This window comes from Rhinolophus hipposideros (genome assembly GCF_964194185.1).
Source record: "Rhinolophus hipposideros genome assembly, chromosome: 24".
In the NCBI taxonomy this organism is placed as follows: domain Eukaryota; kingdom Metazoa; phylum Chordata; class Mammalia; order Chiroptera; family Rhinolophidae; genus Rhinolophus; species Rhinolophus hipposideros.
The window spans coordinates 11,415,734-11,435,082 of record NC_138070.1 but is presented as its reverse complement, the minus strand read 5'-3'; the positions used below and the strand labels follow the sequence as shown (position 1 = coordinate 11,435,082).

At 35.7% G+C, this 19,349-nt stretch overlaps 1 protein-coding gene across 4 annotated transcripts in view; it reads left to right on the top strand.

The window, feature by feature from the left end:
• TAOK3 (TAO kinase 3) overlaps positions 1 to 19,349 on the top strand; it is a 155,380-nt gene that overhangs the window by 57,548 nt on the left and 78,483 nt on the right. For all 4 annotated transcript variants that reach the window (XM_081037133.1, XM_081037134.1, XM_081037131.1 and 1 more), the window contains exon 2: positions 9,701 to 9,801. The gene's annotated coding sequence lies outside the window, so the exon portion shown is untranslated. The remainder of the gene's footprint in view (positions 1 to 9,700; positions 9,802 to 19,349) is intronic.

Genomic DNA, 19,349 nt, shown 5'->3' with positions numbered 1-19,349 from the left:
TAGTCATTCGAACGGGTGTGAGGTGATATCTCATTGTGGTAGAGTATTATTCTTGGTTCGAGTATTATTCTTGAAGCCTGATTCTAATTTAATCTATTTCATCATTTACAGAAAAAAAGCTTTAAATCCTGTGCATGGTATTCAAGCTCTTTGACAATCTGAACCTGATACACTCTTCCTGTTTTGTTTCAAAAGGATCCTGTCCCTTATCTGCAGAACCACTTAAGTTACTTGCCATTTCCACACATGCGTCAACCTCTGATCATTCGCTCCCACCCTTTCCTATGAAAATTCAGCATGCTCTGTATAGAGCCATCCAAATGCCATCTCTTCCGTGATCCATCAGTCACCTGTCCGTTCTCATCCCCCACTCCTTAGAGAATTAGAAGTTCTCCCTCTTTTGAACTTGTGTAGTACTTGCAACACTCACTGATTCTAGATGACAAGTTTCTGGTGGACACGTCATTTGTCCAGCACCTAGCATGATGTCTTAAGCATAGTGGGACCCAGTAAATGTTGAATGAAGAAATGAATGGTTGAGTCCTGCTTCAGGGTCACTCACTATACCTCTTACTAAACCCACGAGAAGGGTAAGATTTTGTATACATTGAAGAAACTTAAACAAATAACACTCAGGTTGCAGGGTCATAGATTAAGGAGATACAGAATTAGAAACCAGGACACTCCAAATCCAAGTTTGCCCTTATCTTCTGTTCTGAGATGTGGGTCTGGATCATTAATGAGCAGATACCAACAGTGTGGGTCACTGGTTGCTTGAACATTGTCCTGCTTTGGAGAGGAGGGTGAGTCTTCCTCCACCTGCTGTGGGCACGAAGAAGTGAAGGTAGGTATTTCTTTCTCAGTTGCCTGGCAGTTGGCCTGTGACTTTGGTCAATCAGATGCTTCCCTCAGGGACTTTGAATCTGGAGAGCTCAGGACACAGTTGTGAAGGTGCTAAGAGTCTAGCAGAGCAGAAACAAATGGCAACCTCATCAGACAGTTACTGTGGCAAGATCTTGATTGTACCTTTGCCCTTCTAGAGGCCTGCTCATTTCTGAACTTCCTGGTCCATTCTGTGAGACAGCCTACAGAGATGTGTTTTCTAACACCACCAAGCAAGCAATTAACCTGATTCTGGCATTGCCTTCCTGGAGATGGCATCAGCTCCCACAGGCTAAGGGCTCATTCCCACAGGACTGTGCTCCACGCCCCGTACTTAGACACCAGTTGCAAGTCTAAGCTGTTCCCTATGCTTCTGATTTTACCAGCTGTGTAGGTCGGAGGTTCCCAAAACCCCCTGCTCGGGTTTGATTAATTTGCTAGAGCAGCTCACAGAACTCAGAGAAACATTTACTTATATTTACCAGTTTATTTTAAAGGATATTGAATAAAAGCTACAGATGGACAGGCAGCTGGAGAGGTGTATAGCGTGAGCTCCAGAAGTGTCCTGAGCACAGGAGTGTCTGTCCCCATGGAGTTGGAGTGCACCACCCTCCCGGGCGTGTGGATGTTCACCAACGTGGAAGCTCTCTGAACCCTCTCCTTTTGGGTTTTTTGTGGAGGCTTCACTACACAGGCGTGATTGATTAAATCACTGGCCATTGGTGATTGAACTCTATCTCTAAATCCTCTTTCCTACCCAGAAGTCAGGGGATGGGCCTGAAAATCCCAACCTTCTCATCTGGGTTGGTTCCTCCTGGCAACCAGCCTCCCCTTCTTAGAGGCTTTGCTGGAGTCACCTCATTAACATAAACTCAGGCGTGATGGAAAAGGGCTTGCTATGAATAACAAAAGACTCTCTTTTCACCTTTATTGCTCTTATCACTTAGGAAATTCTGAGAGGTTTAGGAGCTCCGTACCAGAATCAGAATGAAGACCAAATAGGTATGTTTTCTTATTAAAGGTCATCTAAGTTAGCCAGACTTATTTTCTATTATTTGCCACAAAAACAAACAAACAAACAAACACACAATTTGACAGTGACTGTTCTCTTCCATACGTATGGTGGAGCAGCGTGATGCATTTCAAAAAACTCCCACCATGTCAGGTCAAATTCTTCCGTGAGGAGACCACCAATGCCAAGGAGTAAAAGCTGTGCAGTGGAACCACAGTGGGAGACGCCAGCTTATTCTCTACAGTTTTTCAAATAATGATACATGTCATATGATGTGATTAAATAAGAGTTAGAACCACGTCTACTAAACCTTTGTGCTGTACCTGCTACATACGTGACATATATTATCTCATTTAATCCTCAACATTTCTATTTCTATTCAGAGAGGTTGTAAAGGCTTGATAGAAAACAGAATGGGGTAAACTCTTTAGAATTCCTTACCCATTTATACTGGTTGTCTAGAGGAGAGAGGGGTAGGAATGCCCATATTTCTGTAGATCAAGGAATATGTTAGAAACTATTGGTTTTGTTTACTAACCTCGAACTGAAATTCAGCATTTTCTATAATTTATAAACATTGACAACAAACCACACAAGTAGTAGCAATACCTGAGACTTTTTCAATAATCACAGATATTTTATAACATATTACAGTTAGAGGAATCTCAAAATACTGTTTATGTTCATTGCTCTTTGAAATTGTTGTACTCATCAGACTCCTTACTAGCTCTCGTTACTAAAGGAATTAATAAACAAGCACATATGCCGCCGTATCACAAATTTGTTCACTATTTTGATAACTTTAGTTCCATATAATTGGAGTCTTTTGTAATTTTATGTGATTAATTTTTTTCATTTAAAACATTATTCTGAGAAGGTGTCCACAGGTTTCACCACACTGCCAAAGAGGTCAGTGCTACAAAAATATGGTTAAGAATTCCTTTTATGGAGTGACTTTTTCTTTCCTTTAGACTAACTCAGTGGTTCCCAACCGTAACTGTATATGAAAATTACTTTAAAGGGTTTTATGAACAAAACTATGCATACTGACTGGGATTTTCAATGATAATTTGAACTGTATGCAGGTTCAGCCTTTAGTGTCAACCTTTGTAACCCACCCACATTGCGTAAGGTATGACTCCAGTTACGAGTGTTTTCAAGTAGATTCACAGACTCCTGGGAATATGAAAATAGGTCTAAACATTCTGGATGAGATTTTTTTTTAATGCTGTGTTCTCATTTTGCTGATTCTCTCCCGGCAGAATAATACATAGACAAATAATACATAGGATTCTCTGGATGACCACTTGTTACCAAACAGTGCTGTGGTTTGCTGTTACTGCAGGGCCAGAGTTTGTGTTTGCCGTAGCAATGCCAAATGGTACCACTGTAATTGTCTCAAAGTAATAAGGAAATTATGGAAGTGGAATTAATGCACAGCTGTTGGACTCTCACTTTGTGAAGTCCAGATGATGTGAAATAAGGCTGTATAAATGACGTTTCCCCAGGAATGCGGGCAGAGTAAAGTGGTGGGAGAATTAAGCCATCACCTGCCCAATAAGCACACTGGACGACAAAACCTGACACATGGTAAATGGGACCATGTTTGTTTGCGGAGTGATGGTATCAACAAAAGAATAACATCTGTTATATTAAATCAGTGTTGTTAACTTTGGTTTGAGGAGGGGTTGTGAATCTGTCTCATCTAAGTTGTATACAAGTGAAAGCTATCAGAACTTGATTATAGTTTTATGAAGGAGCAATTTCATCTTTTAGTAGCTCAGCTCACAAACTTTCGAGCCATTCTTGACTTCTCTCTTCCTGTCATATTCAGGCAAAGCAGCGAAGCCCATGGGCTGTTCCTTTTCAGCTATTCCCGAGTTTAACCACTTCTCGCTGCCTCCACCACTCCACCACTGACTGCCATCCTTTCTTGCCTGATCTTTTGGGATGGCTTTCTTTCAGGTCTCCCTGTTTTTAACGTCCATACAATCTGTTTTCCACAGAGTAGTCAGAGTGGTTTTCTTTTCTTCCCTTCTATTTTTTTTTTTAAATACATAAGTCACTTCTCTCCCAAAATGCTTCAATAGCATCCCAGCTCACTTACAATAAAATCCGGACTCTTACTGGTGCTCTGGAAGGCCCTATCTCCTCTTCAGCCGCACTCCTCTTTGCTCTCTCTGTTCTAGCCACACTGGCCTGGCCTGACTCTTCCTGGAATCCACCACTCTCGCTCCTTCTTCTGCCTGGACCACTCTTCCTTGCTAGGCATTTTCAGGGCTTTGCCTTCACTTCCTTTACCCGTCAGGTCACTGCTCCACTGCTAACTTCTCCGAGATGTAGCATGGCCACTGACATTGCTTTATGTTATTTTCCTTTATAATATTTATTAGTAGCGGACGTATCAGTATTTATGTGTCTCTGTCCACTAGAAAATAATTCCTATGAGAGTAGGGAAGAACCTAAAGACTTGTTCAGGACTAGGCACATATTAGGCACTTAATAAGTATTTGGTGAATGAATGAATATGTGATATGGATGAATAAAGTGAGTGACTACAAAATTTAAGAGAAAATTAGGGATCTGTGAGTATTTTTTGTAAGGGATTTGAATATTAATCAAGTTTAAGAAACCCTGTTTTAAAGAGTAAATCATCATTATGTATTACAGTTACTTAAAGTTTTCATATATACATATATGACTAAGTTACAGCGAAAAGTGAAGATTTCAAAAGCTTGGTCAATTCTATTAGAATAGTTTGGAATTTCCATAGACAAATCAGAACTATTTTTGTACTGGTTTTTACTCACGTGAGGTACCATTTTTCCCAAATTGATGCATAATTGATACCAAATTGCTAGCCTCACATCAGAGTATCAGAAAGCACAAGAACTCTCAGTGTTAAAGTTAAGAAATCCAAAGGAGCTTTTCCTTTCCCTTCTGTCTCTCAACCTAAACACCCTCCTCACTTTGTTTTTCTTTTTTTTTGTTTTGTAAAGGAGGGAAGAAAGGGCAGCTAGTTAGCTCAGTTGGTTAGAGCGTGGTGCTCTTAACAAGGTTGCCTATTCAATCCCCACATGGGCCACTGTGAGCTGTGCCTCCACAACTAGATTGAAACCACTATGTGACTTGGAGCTGATGGGTCCTGGAAAAACACACTTAAAATAAATAAAAGTTTTGTTTTAAAGGAGGGAGGAAATAAATCTCTTTAAGAAACCAAAATAATTGATATTTTTACTTTTAAGCATGCATAGTCTTAAAAAGGTGCTTGGAATAGTCTTCTTTATAATATTTAATGTCAGTTGACCCAGGAGTGATCTGAAGGTCATTATCATTGTGATAAGCAGTAGACCCCAGCCACTTCTGTGTTCTTGGCTAAGTAGCTGATCGTTGGAGTCCCTTTCCAGTCTTCACATGCTGTGAGAGAAGATCACAATGGGCAATATGATCAGTGGCATAAAAAACAACTGTCATCTAGTTTTGTTTTCCAAGTGAAAGTACGATAAGCAAGATTTCTTAGCTCAGAATAACTGGTAAATATTAGTGGCAGACAATAGCAACAACTAACCAAAACAGTTCTGTTTCTGGGAGGTTGTGTTGTAGGATTAGGGGAGAGAAGACACGGGACTACTCTTGACTTTGAAAGAGTCCTATCACCTATTTGTACTTTATTTTTCACTGCTGTAAAATGTAGATTTTTCCCTGCCTATGTCTAACTTCGGGGAACAAAGGAATGAATGAAATAACAGGAATTTACACAGGCTAATTTACTGCGAAGCTTAAGCTTGAGAGCCCCTTAGTTACACCAGCCCCTTCTAAGGCCCTCTACCTATTTTTGTGTGGGAATTTTGTAAAAATTTTTTTCTTGAGAGATCCCCAAATTTGTTTACTCTTCAGTCCCCATAGGAATGGAATCTATGACTATATTCATGAGATCCTTCAGAAAAATAATGACACAGAAGTCCAATCTTATATTAAATTAAACTTTTCTTGATTGCCCTCCAAAATATGGCAAAATAGGACAATTTTTTACTATTTTGAAGTCTGACTTATGCATCTTGATTCAGAAGAAAGTTTTCTGGCGTGGGAAATCAGAAGACCTGGATTTCAGTTTGGAGTAATGCTACTACATAGGTGTGATTTGACACTTAACTTTTCTGCGATTCAGTTTTGTGGTTTTTTTTAAAGAGTTGAAATTTGTGATCTTTAAAATTCTTTCCTGTATGAAACACACGGATTCTTATTCCCTAATGCTGAAATATTGTGGGTTTTTCAAACTAGTTGGCTCCAGGTTTATTGTTGAAGAAGTGTGATTACAACATTTTAAGGCAACTAAGAGATTCCATGAATCATTTTTCTTGAAAGATTCTGGGCAAAAGGAAATGATAAAAAATATTTATATTTCTACTCTATCAGGTGTTCTTTCTTCTATTAAGTCAGAATGTCTGTGAAAAATAATTTACTTGATTATCGTTGTTGGAAGAGTTCCCTTTCTTAGAATAAAGAAGGAAGAAAATTATCTCAGATGCACATCCCTGATGAAATCTACCCTAAGCTAGCTGGATTGTTCAATTTGCCCAAGGGCCTAAGACCTGAAATACTACATTCTTGGCACAGTTCTAAGTTCTCACTATAAATGCAATACCTGAGTTTGCAGGAGGTCAAGAAAAAGGGAAAAAATAATTTCATGCATATTATTTCATCTTCAGTTAATTCTTAAAATGCTATCCTCTTGGAAGGAAAAATGTCCATGTTCGTGTTTTGAGGGAAGGATGAATTTAAAGATAAGTTTTAGTGTAAAATTGGGATGGAAGAGAGAAGAATTTTCCAGCAGATTTTTATAGAGTATCAGCTATTTAAAGATGGCACAAGTCCTGGCAGTTCTATTTGTAGGTATGAAAATGTATGGTCATACAAATCCTTGTACACAAGTGATAATAACAGCATTATTATGTAAGCCCATTCACATGAAATTTCCAGAACTGAGGAATCTATAGAGACAGAAAGTAGACGAGTGGTTGCTTAGGAATGGAGGTAAAGAGGTGAGGTGACAGCTAAAGAGTATGGGACTTCTTTTTGTGGTGATGAAAATATTCTAAAATTGGCAATGATGATGGTTGCACATATCTGTGAATATACTAAAAACCATTCATTGAATTGTATACTTTACACGGGTGAATTGTATGGTATGTGAATTATATCTCAATAAAAACTGGTTTTTAAAAAACATGCCATGGGCATATGATGATTAATCAAAACAGGTTTAGACGTGTATCCTACTCTGAAGAAGCACTTGTCATCCAGTTAGAGTTCTAATCTATGTGTATTAAAAACAGAAGCCAAGGGACAAAATGGTAGGTCTTATAGAAGAGGTGACATTTAGCTGGACTGTGAAGGTAGTTAGTTGGGAAGTGGATATTCTAGGCAGAGGCAACACATAAGCAAAAACAAAGGTGTGGAAATGTAACTGTATAATAAGTAATTCATTTTGTGCTGATTATAGAGTTTAGAATTTAGGTAAGAGTATGGTTTGCAGCCAGCTTTGAATGTTAGTTAGGTAAATAGGCAATAGGGAGACATGGAAGGGTTTTGAGCAGAGATATAATGTTATCTGAACTGTGCTTTGGGAAGATGATTATGGTCATAGTGTTTTTAAGATGAATTCCAGAAAAGACAGACGAGAGGCTGAAAGAGCAGAAACAGAGGAAACATATAATGAGTGCTAACAGAAATGGAAAGTGAAGAACACGTAAAAAGAAATACGTGAAGCAGAATTATGAATTAATTGGAACAAGGGGAAGGGAAGAGTCAACGTGAATGTGAGGTGTATGTGAGCCATTTAGGGGGGAAGCCAAACAGACATTTGAAAATGTAGGGCTGGGGCTTAGAATGGAGGTTAACACTGTCTGGTGACATAAGTGTTACATGAAACCATTAAATGGACTGAAATAAGGATAGCAGCTTGCAGTCACGCAGAGGGCTTCAGGCAAATATTTAGAGGAACACATTTATTTAGAAATCAGAGAAAAGAAGAACTATAGGAGGAATAACTTGAAAAAACAAGAAAAGACAGTTTCATGGACCCAAGAGACATTTATAAAGAAGGGAGGTTGTGAAATGGAAGGAAACTGAGAACATCTCTAGGTGTAACGAATAAACTTCACAGTATAGTTTTCAGCTTCAATAGCATGTGCAGTATTCTAACAGGAGAAAAATGGTAAAGCTGAGAAAGTTTAATGCCTAGAAGTCTTAAAGAGCTTTAGAACGTTTATACAGCCAAGCAACTGAAGATTGAGAGAGTACATATTTTAAGAAAATGATGTGAAAACAGGCATTTTGAGAGAAGCCAAATACTAAGCATGCATGTTCATAGCATGAAAATATTTTCTAGGAGCAAACGTCTCCCACATCCGAAGTAAGTCAGGAAATCAGAATGTTAGTAAATGCCTAATGTAAAACTACAGTCTTAGAACAACTAGCGTTCATAGTATATCATGAGGAATATTTTAGGTCATTGAAGCTCTAGATTAGTTAGATTAGATTAGCTTGGTAGACATGCAGACATTACAGTTACTGATTATTTGGTGATTCAGTAAAATGTGATGCTGAATTCAGGCAAGTTTTAGGTACCAATTAAAGCATTTCACAGCCATAGAATCAGAGGGAATAACAAAAGTAATGAAGAGGATTAGTTTATAAGTGTAGACATGAATGGAGATTGGGATATCCTCAGCAGGAAAAATGTGAAATGGAGATTGATACTTTTTCCTAGGTCCCCCCCTCTGCCCCGTAAGGCCTTCATTTCCTATGCAATTAGGTTTCCTAACAATTATTTCAATATTCATATTATAAGTATTTAATTGTTATATCCTTTGATCCAACAACTCTCCTTCTAGAAGTACATTCTAAAGAAAGCCCTAAATCGTAGATGGATAATACACACAACATTCTTTAAAACAAAATAATTTTTAATAGTTCAACAAAGGGTTGAGTACAGTCTTGCTTTCAAATTGTGGAGGAACGGTGATGAATGAATTGTGGCTCTTCCGTAAGATGCACAGTGAATAGTCATTAAATGATCTTTATGAATAGTGTTGGATGACATGGCGAAATGCTTGTAATATAAAGTTAGCTAAAAGAGATGGACTATGAAATTATATGTATAAATGTGATCTCAGCTGTATAACAAAATAAATACGGGCAGGAAGAAAAAAATATGTGCATGGAGAAAAGTACCTCACATTATTAATGGAGTTTGTCCTGGGTAGGATAATGGAGTTTTTTTCATAGTAGTATATATTTCCCAGAATTTCTACATTGGGCATGTACTTCTTTAATAGATAATAAAGAATAATCATTGCTCTCAAAATGTGGGAGATTGGTTATAGTAGAGCCTGGGAAGGGAAGATAGATGAGTCAATGTAAGTCATCGTGACTATTGGAAAAGCGATTCGAAATATAAGTCTTACTGACAGACAATCAGTAGCATCACAGTGTGCTGTCAGATTAGCCCTGTCGACTGGTACCTCTATTGAGTTTCCTGGGACTCAAGCAAACCAATGGAAGCCTCCGTATAGATTCTGAAATCTAAAGACCCATTTGTTTCCCCGGTATTGCTTGGGAAAAAAGGCTGTGTCTCTACTATGAAAAATTTTCCCTTTTACATTTGCTTTCCACAAACAGATGAAGATCAAATTTTAGCTTTGTAATAATACATTTGTAAATATTTAAAATGACGATGTTATCAATTATTGCTTCTTTAGTTTTACCCCTATAATTATATATTTTATTCTTATCTTTCCATAGGTGCACCATAAATACAAAAGATCGAAGTTCCAAAAGAGGAAAAAGATTGCTGCTAAAATGAATTTGAGAAACACTGTATATTTTGTGCCATACACAAAAAGGTATTGTGGATAGGTCCATGACTTAAGCTTTCTCCTATAAAATTAGAACACATTTGTAGTTCTGTTTTTTCTATGATTAATTTTTGTTATATTTGTAAGAAACATTAAAAAGTAAAAATATTTGTAAAATTGGGATAAACTATTCTTTTATAAAATTTTTTAGTTTCAGATTATCCCTTATAGATTTTTTATTCTCAGTGGTAGCTTACAATATAGAGAATTACTTGGTTAAAAGAAATGACCTAAAGTTTCTTGATTCCTATTATCAAATTATTTTCTGGAAATACGTATTGCCATTTTTTATTGTGGTAATGCAGATAAGCAAAAAGAAGGCAATTAAAAATTTACCAGAAATTCCAACACCGACCTTAGATAAAACACAAGCCTGTAAAGAAATGCAAACTTGCAGGTAAAAGAAGCCCTGTTTTCCACATCCCTGTGGCGTCTGTCCTATGCTCTACCTTACACGCCGCCTCTTTAACTAAAACAAAACAAAACAGAAACTGCCTTGTGTAAATTCCTAGAAGGATATTCCTGAGTCAGAGTGCCCTTTCTCTTCTTCCTGCTACGTATCCTTATGCCCTCACCAAAAAAATGTGTCTTTTCTCTATTACTTTGTCAATTTGGTGGGTAAAATTAAATGTTACTATTTGTTTTTACTCCTTTCATTACTAGTGAAATTATATGTTTCATATCATTAATGGCCACTGCGATTTCTTTTTTAAATTTCCTGTTTATGTCCTTTGAGTGTGTGTATGTGTTCACCTCCCTGATATTACGAATAACTGGCAAATATTTTGCAAGAACCATCTCCACTTATTTGCCTTTCAGTTTTTCAAATTGCATTTTTTTAAAACAACCTCATTAATGTATAATTGACATATGATAATCAAGACACATTTAAAGACCTTAGTGTTTTCACACACACGCATGGAGCCATCATCATGATGAAGATAGTAAACATATCCATCACTCCCAAAAGCTTTCTCATGCCCCTTTTTAATCCCTCCCTCTCTCCTTCTTACCCGAACCCTATCCCCAGGCAACCACTGATGTGCTTTTTGCCATGTTAGGTTAACTTGCATTTTCTAGAATTTTATATAAATGAAATAAAAAAGTATGTACCTTTTTTTTGGTTTTGGTCTGGCTTCTTTCACTTAGCATAATTATTTTGAGGCTCATCCTTGTTGTAGCATATATCAATAGTTCATTTTATTAACGAGTTGCAGTCCATGGTCTGCATTTACCACAGATTGTTCGTCCATTTGTCTGTTGATGGACATTTGGGTTGTTTTCAGTTTGGGCTATTTAAAATAAAGCTGCTATGTACATTTGTGTACGGGGTCTCGTTTGGACTTATGCTTTCGTTTTTCTTGGGTAAAGACATAAGAGTGGAATGGCTACATCATATAGTAGATACATGTTTATTTAAGAAACTGCCAAACTGTTTTCCTAAGTGTTGGTACCATTTTTACATTCCCTCCAGCAATGTAGATGAGACCCAGTTCCTTCACATCCTTGCCAACACCTGGTGTGGTCAATCTTTTTAACGTTAGCTGTTCTAATATGTATGTAATAGTGTCTCATTGGGGTTCTAATTTGTGTTGATCTGATGAACAGTGACATTACAAAGCATTTTTTTCCTTTGTTTATTTGCCATTCATATTATCTTCCTCCGTGAAGTGTCTGGTCTAATCTTTTCCCCATTTTTAAAACTGGGTTGTTCATTTGATTCAATTTTGAAGATTGTATTTTCTGGATATAAGTCCATTATGAGGTATGTTTTGTAAAGATTTTCTCTTAATCTGTGGCTTGTTTTTGATTCTCTTAATAGTCTTTCAGAAAGTGTACATTTTTAAACTTGATGAAGTCTAATGTATCAATTTTTTCTTTTATGGATTGTGCTTTTGTTTTTATATCTAAGAACTCTTTGCCTAACCCAAGTTCACAAAGATTTTTCTCCTATTTTTTTCTTCACGAATTTTTTTAGTTGTAGGTTTCACATTTAGTTCTATAATCCATTTGGAACTCATTTTTGTATTGGTGTCAGTATAGATCAAAGAACTTTTTTTTGCCAATATATATGCAATTGTTCCAGCACCATTTGTTGAAGACTTTCTCTACTAAATTGTGTTTGCACTTTATCAAAATTCATTTGTCCATAAATGTGTGGATCTGTTTCTGGACTTCCTATTGTGTTGGCATTTGTCTCTGTGTGCAACAGTATGGCACTGCCCTGATAGCTAAAGCTGTGACAAATCTTGCAATTAGGTTATGTTAGCCCTCCAAATTTGTCTTCCTTTTTCAAAGTTGTTTTGGTTATTCTAGGTCCTTTGCATTTTTATATGAATTTTAGAATCAGCTTCTCAATTTCTATTTCCAAAGAGAACTCATTATTGACTCTTCTGACCTATAACTGCAGTACATCTCTTCATTATGTCTTTAATTTTTTCTTTTTTGCCATTATTTTGTAGCTTTAATTGTACAGGTCTTTCACATCCTTTATCACATTTATGCCTAAATACAGAGGGCGCAAAAAATGTGTACATATTTTAAGAAAGGAAAAAACTATTAAAATTCTAATACTCAATATATACCAATAACAAAAGATGAGTGCAAGTCACATTTGACTTCTGCAATGACAAGAGATGCTTAAAGTCGTCCATCAGCGTCCAAACACTTCTGATTATGGCGAACTACTGCTTGAGCAACGCTGACCAAAGTGTCCACTTGTACTGCTGCGCATACTGTTTCAATTTCTTGCTGAAGTACCGCCAGTGTAGCCAGTTTCTACATTACACCACATTCTTTAAGGTCCCCATAAGTAGAAGTCAGGGGATGTTAACTCAGGAGAACATTCTCAAATTTCAAATATAACTTCAAAATGGTCTTGCACTCCTTAATGACAATCGTGCTTCTGCCGTTTTCTTTGTCTTGCCTGTCGCATGGTAACGTTAGTATTCATTTGATTAATGCTATTTTTTGAATGAACGTCTTACTACACATTGCTACCGTAATTCAATTCAACTTTGAAAAGTAGTACATAGATAACATCTCTTAAAGTATGTGTACATTTTTTTGGCACCCCTCGTATTTCATTTTTTATGTTGTATTTAATTTTTTTTGATTTCCATTTGTTCTTATATAGAAATATAATTGAATTTTATATATTGATCTTATGTTCTGCAATTTTGATAACTCACTTACTAATTCTAGTAGCTTTTTGTAGATTCCATTGAATTTTCTACCTACCGGTTTTCCCAAAAATAAGACTGGGTCTTATATTAATATTTGCTCCAAAAGACGCATTAGGTCTTATGTTCAGGGGATGTCATCCTGAAAAATCATGCTAGGGCTTATTTTCCGGTTAGGGCTTATTTTGGGGGAAACACGGTGGGTGGTTATGTTATTTCTCAATAAGTTTTACTTCTTTTCTCTATTCTTGATGCATTTTATTTCTTTTTTCTTACCTTATTGCACGTGTAGAACATCCAGTAGAATGTTGAATAGAAATGTTGAGAGCAGACATCCTTGCCTTATTCCTGATCTTAGGAAGGAAGCATTTTGTCTTTCACTGTTACATTTGATATTAGCTGTAGACGTTTCATGTATCCCCTTTATCAGGTTGGGGATGTTACCTATTCCTAGTTGGCCCACAGTTTTTATCAGGAATGAATTTTGGATTGTGTCAAATGCTTTTTCTGCATCTTTAAAGATGATTGTTTGGCTTTTGTTTAGATGGCTGATATGGTGAATTACATAGATTGATTTCTGAGTATTAAAGCAACCTTGCATTCTTGGGATAAACCCCACTTAGTCATGATACATTATCTATTTATATAGCATTACGTTTTATTTGCTAACATTTTGTAATAAATTTTTGCATCGATATTCATGAAGTATTTTGGTCTGTTTTCTTTCTTGTAATATTTTTGTATTACTTTCATATCAGGGTAATGCAGGCCTTATAGAATTAGTCTTCAGGAAATCTTTCTCCTTTTTCATTTTCTGGAAGACGTGTATAATTAGTATTGTATCTTGCTTAGATGTTTGGTAGAATTTACCAGTGAAACCGTTTGAGCCTGCAGTTTTCTTTGTAGGAAGATTTTAACTTCCATATTTGATTATTTTAATAGATACATGGAGGTATTTTGGTTATCTATTTCTTCTGGCTTAAACTTTGGTGGTTTGTGGCTTTCAAAGAATTTGTCTATTTGATCTAAATTGTTGAATTTATTTCCATAATGTTGTTTATAATAATCCCTGATTATCCATCTGATATCTATAAAATCTGTATTAAATTCATCTCTCTCATTCCTGCAATTGGTAATTGTCTTCTGGCTTTTTTCCCCCTGATTGTTCTGGTAAGAGGTTTATAAATTTGATTATGTTTCAATGAAATCAGCTTTGTTTTCATTGATTTTTTTTCCTTTTGTTTTTCTGTTTTCTGTCTCATTGATTTCTGCCTTACTCTGTATTATTTCCTTTCTCTGCTTACTTTGGGCTTAATTTGCTCCTTTTTTTCCTTAGTTTTTTAATAGTAGAAGCTGAGGTCATTGGTTTGAAATCTTTCTTCTTTCCTAAAACAGGATTTTAATGGTATAGATTCCCTGAGAGTAGTACTTTAGCAACATCCCATACATTTTGATGTGTTATGTTTTCATTTTAGTTAAGATAAAAGTATGTTCTAGTTTCTGCTTAATTTATTTTGTGATACCTGGGTTAATTTAAAAGTATGTTATTTAGTTCCCATATATTTGGGGATTTTTCAGATATCTGCCTGCTGTTGACACATAGGAAATCAAAGGAATGTTCATTACAGCAATTATGGGCCTACCTTTTCCATAAATAAATCTCTATTGAGTTGGAAAGTAGGACTATGATAGATATAGAAGGGAAGAGAGCATGGTATTAAGGCTCATGGATCAGTACATGTCATATGGTTCAGAATCCTACCATTTTCAAGTACACTAACGAGGATGATGACATCTCCATCAGAGTAGAAACAGCAGGACCTCTCAGAATTTGGGGATTCCATTGCAGGTTCAGTCTGTGACCCAGGTCCAAAAGTTCCAGCCTTTTTTGCCGCTTCCAGGGCTAACTTCAGGTTCTGATCAAACAGTTCCCACCTGATGAGCATTTCCAGGGAGTAGAATGGATTCTTGAGGGCAAAGTCTGAGGACATCTCATAAATCATTCAGAGAAGAGAATTTGTTTATTCCAGCTTGCCTAGGATCTGCCAGCACCACAGACTTGATCCCTGTCTGTCTGGAAACAGTACAGTTTGAATGTGTCTGTCACCAGCATCTCAGTGCCTTTAATTTAATTCCTTTGTGCTCAGAGAATATACTTAGTATGACTTAAATCCTTTTTGTTTATTGAATTTTGTTTTTTGGCCCCAAATATAGTCTGTCTTGATAAATGGGCTGTATGCACTAGAAAAGAATATGCATTATGAGGTTTTAGGGTAGAGTGTTTGGTAACTGTCAGTATTCAAGTAGGTTGGTAATGTTCAAATCTTCTGTATCCTTACTGATTTTCATCCACTTGTTCTATCAGTTATTGAGAATAGAATATTGAAACTTCCTGCTGTATTTGTGGATTTGTCTATTTCTCCTTGAAGTTAAATCAGTATTATTTTGAAGCTTTGTTACTAGGAGCATAAACATTTAGGATTGTTTTGTTCTCTTGAATAGATCAGTCCCTTTATCATTATGAAATTATTCTTTGCTTTGAAGTCACTTTATCTGATATTAATATAGCCAGCCCAGCTTTCTTTTGATTAATGTTATGTCCTTTTCCATCTTTTTAACTTACTTACTTATTAACTTGTCTTTATATACATCCATATGTATTTATGTATGCATATATATTTATGTATTATATACAGTTCATGTTCAAGTGATATTATACCACTTCACTATAACATAACAATTTTATCACACTGTGCTTCAATTTCTCTCCTCCCAGACTTTATGTGGTCATATATTTTACTTCTACATATGTTTTAAACCTCATACTATGTTGTTATTTTTGTTTGAACAATCAATTCTATTTTAAAGAAATTTAAATAATGGGGAAGAAAATCTTACATATTTAACGAAATAGTTTCCACTTTCGGTGCTTGTCATTGTTTGTGTGACTTATATTTCCACCTGGTATGATTTTCCTTATGTCTAAAGTATTTCTTTAGCATTTCCTGTACTGCAGGTGGTCAGGTCATGAATTCTTTCAGTTTTTGTTTTTTTAATGTCTAAAAGCCTTTATTATGCCTTCATTTTTCCAGTATATTTTTACTAGGTACAGAATTCTAGTTTGATAGGTTTTTGTTTCTTTTAGCATTTTAAAAATGATTATCTACTATCTTTTCACTTGTATTAGTTCTAATGAAGAATCTGCTGTCATTGTTGTCTTTGTTCCTTTACACATAGCATGTCGTCTTTCTTTGACTGTTTTCACGATTTTCTCTTTAACACAGTTTTAAGCAATTTATTATGATGTGCCTGATTGTAATTTTCTTTATATTTTTTGTTCTTGAGATCCATAGACCTTCTTGGACCTGTGGGTTTATCATTTTCATCTCTTCAGGAACTTCAGTTAGACATATACTAGGCCACATGAAATTGCACAGCTCTCTGGTGCCCCCTTTTTTAGTTGGTTTTGCTTTTGTTTTTGTTTTTGTTAGTCTTTATTCTCTGTGGATTTCATTTTGGATAGTTTCTATTGCTATGTCTTCAAGTTCTTTTTTTTTTTTTTTCCTGGAGTTTCATCTGCTATTCGTCCAATGCAGTATATTTTTCATCTCAGACGTTGTAGCTTTCACCTCGAGAAGTTCGGTTTAGGTTTCTGTGTTTTTCCTGTCTCTATATATTCAATATTTCCTAACTTTTTCAATGTATGGAATACAGTTATAATAAATGCTTTAATGTCCTTGTCCACTAATTTTAACATCTGTCATTTATGTCATTCCTAGATTGGTTTCAGTTGATTTTTCTCCCCATTATGTGTCATATTTTCCTGATTCTTTGGATGCTTGGTAACATTTTATTGGATGTTAGACAATGTGAATGCTACTTTTTTGGATACTGAATATTTTTGTATTCTTCTAAATATTTGTGAGCTTTTTCCTGAGACACAGTTAAGCTTCTTGGAAATAATTTAATCCTTATATATCTTGCTTTTAAAATTTGTTAGGTATCATGGAGCAGCACTTAGTCTAAGATGAATTATTCTCTACTACTAAGGCAAGACTCTTCTGAGTACTCTAAACATGCCCTATGAATTCTGAGATTTCCTATTCTGGCTAGTGGGAACAGGCACTATTTATAGCCCTTTGTAAGCTCTAGGAACTCTTTTCTTTAATTTTTCGGATAATTCTTTTCCTGGCCTAGGGTAGTTTTTTCACATGCATGCACTATACTCAGCTGAAGACTTGAGGGAACCCTCTGCAGATCTCCATATCTTCTTTCTATGTTGCTCTCTTTTATTCAGTACTAGGCGCTGAGAACTCTAGTCACTTTGGTCATCCTAGACTCTGATCTCTGTTGTCAACCCAGGAAGTTCACCAGACTCTAACGAGGTTTCCCCCTCTCTGTGCTGTGACCTGGAAATTCTGCCAGGGCATTAGGCTGGGCAATTATGACACTTTATTTGCTGCTCTTCTGTCAGGGATCACTGTCCTTCTCTGCCTGTTATCCATTGTCTTGGAATACCATCATTTCACGTTTTTTTCAGTGTTTTAGTTGTTTCTGGTGGCAGATGATAAATCCAATCTCTGTTACTCCATCTTGGCTGGAAGCAGAAGTCCATTTATTATATATTTTAAGATAAAGAAGTTATTAATTGTATGTAGTCAAGCTTATTGAATTTGGTTTATGGCTTTTGCCTTGGTATCTTGCTTAGTAATTAAATATTTACCTGCAATTTATTGTAGAAGTTTTAATGCAATTTTTACATTTAAATATTCAGTTTTTTTTTGAAAATCATTTTAGTCTATATAGTATGACATCCGAGTAGTGATCTGTGTGTTTTTCTCAAATGCTTATTCATAGTACTTACCGTGTTTCCCCGAAAATAAGACCTAGCTGGACAATCAGCTCTAATGCATCTTTTGGAGCAAAGTTAATATAAGACCCGGTCTTGTTTTACTATAAGACCGGGTCTTATATAATATAATAAAATATGTAATATAATATATAATATAATATAATGTAGTATAATTGTATATTATATAAGATCTAGTCTTATATAATATAATATAAGGCTGGGTCTTATATGACATAATATAATATAATGTAATGTAATATAATATAATATAATACCAGTTCTTATATTAATTTTTCATCCAAAAGACGCGTTAGAGCTGATTATCCGGGCTTGGTCTTATTTTCGAGGTAACAGTAGCTTTATTCACATTGAAGCCAAAATATTAAAAAGTTTAAAATACATTTTAGCCATTGAAAAGATTTTAGTTCTCATAAACTTAGGTCACAGATCTTTCTGTTTTTCCTAAAGGAAGTCTCATAGTTTTTTTTTGGGGGGGGGGGTTTCCCCTTTCTTTTTTGACATAGTCTCCAAGCGGTATGTCTTTGATTTAATCCGTTGTTTCTCTTTTCTGTTCGCAATAGCACTTCTGAACTTTAATTGTGTACAATAAAGCAATGGAGGCAATAGCACTTTCTGAACTTTAATTGTGTACTTTTAGTTACCTGATCAGCAACTAGATTTAATTTACTTTTTCAATTGCATTGAGAGATTGACTTTATGCTTGAGTATTGGCATTCTTGGATAGACAGGACGACTGCCCAGGATTACAGCTGTGCAGTGTTGCAAAGGGAATCCTTTTTCCTTTTTAAAACCTTCAATGCTTCCCATTACCCTAAATAAAGTCTAAATTTCTTAATATGGTCTAAAAGTCCTATTGTGATTTCCTTTGGCTTAACACCAGCTTTACATTTTCTCTTTCCAACTCTCCCATACATTCATAGTGAATAAACCACTTTTATTTTCCCTAAAGGGCATGCTTTTTCATATCCAAGTGAAACATAGACTGAGTCACCCTATTATTGTTACATTATGTTCCACATAACAACAATTATAACTATTATATTATTACTATTTTGTCATTTGTGTCATATGTTTAATGCCTATCACCCCATTTGACTCTAAGCCCTTTAAGATCTTATTCTATCTCTAACACCCAGTACAATGCCTCGCAAATACTAGGCACACAATAAATATTTGGTGAATCAAGGAAAGAGTTGAGTGGATAGATAGTTAGATTGATGACCTACATATGCCAAAGGTTTAACTAGACTAACCATGTGAAGTAATATACATTGTCACCTACGGCTGTCATGTCACAAGAGAAAAATGCCTCTTAGCACAGTTTTACTTCTTTAATGACCCTCTTTTTCTCTTCTCATTGAGTGATGTCCATTGGCTCATGTTTTAAAAAATACAGTTTTATTGGTCCATAACCAAATTTCTAGCATAGTTATTTGGTTGGTTGAGGAAGAAACACAAACTATCCTGTGATAAGTTCAAAT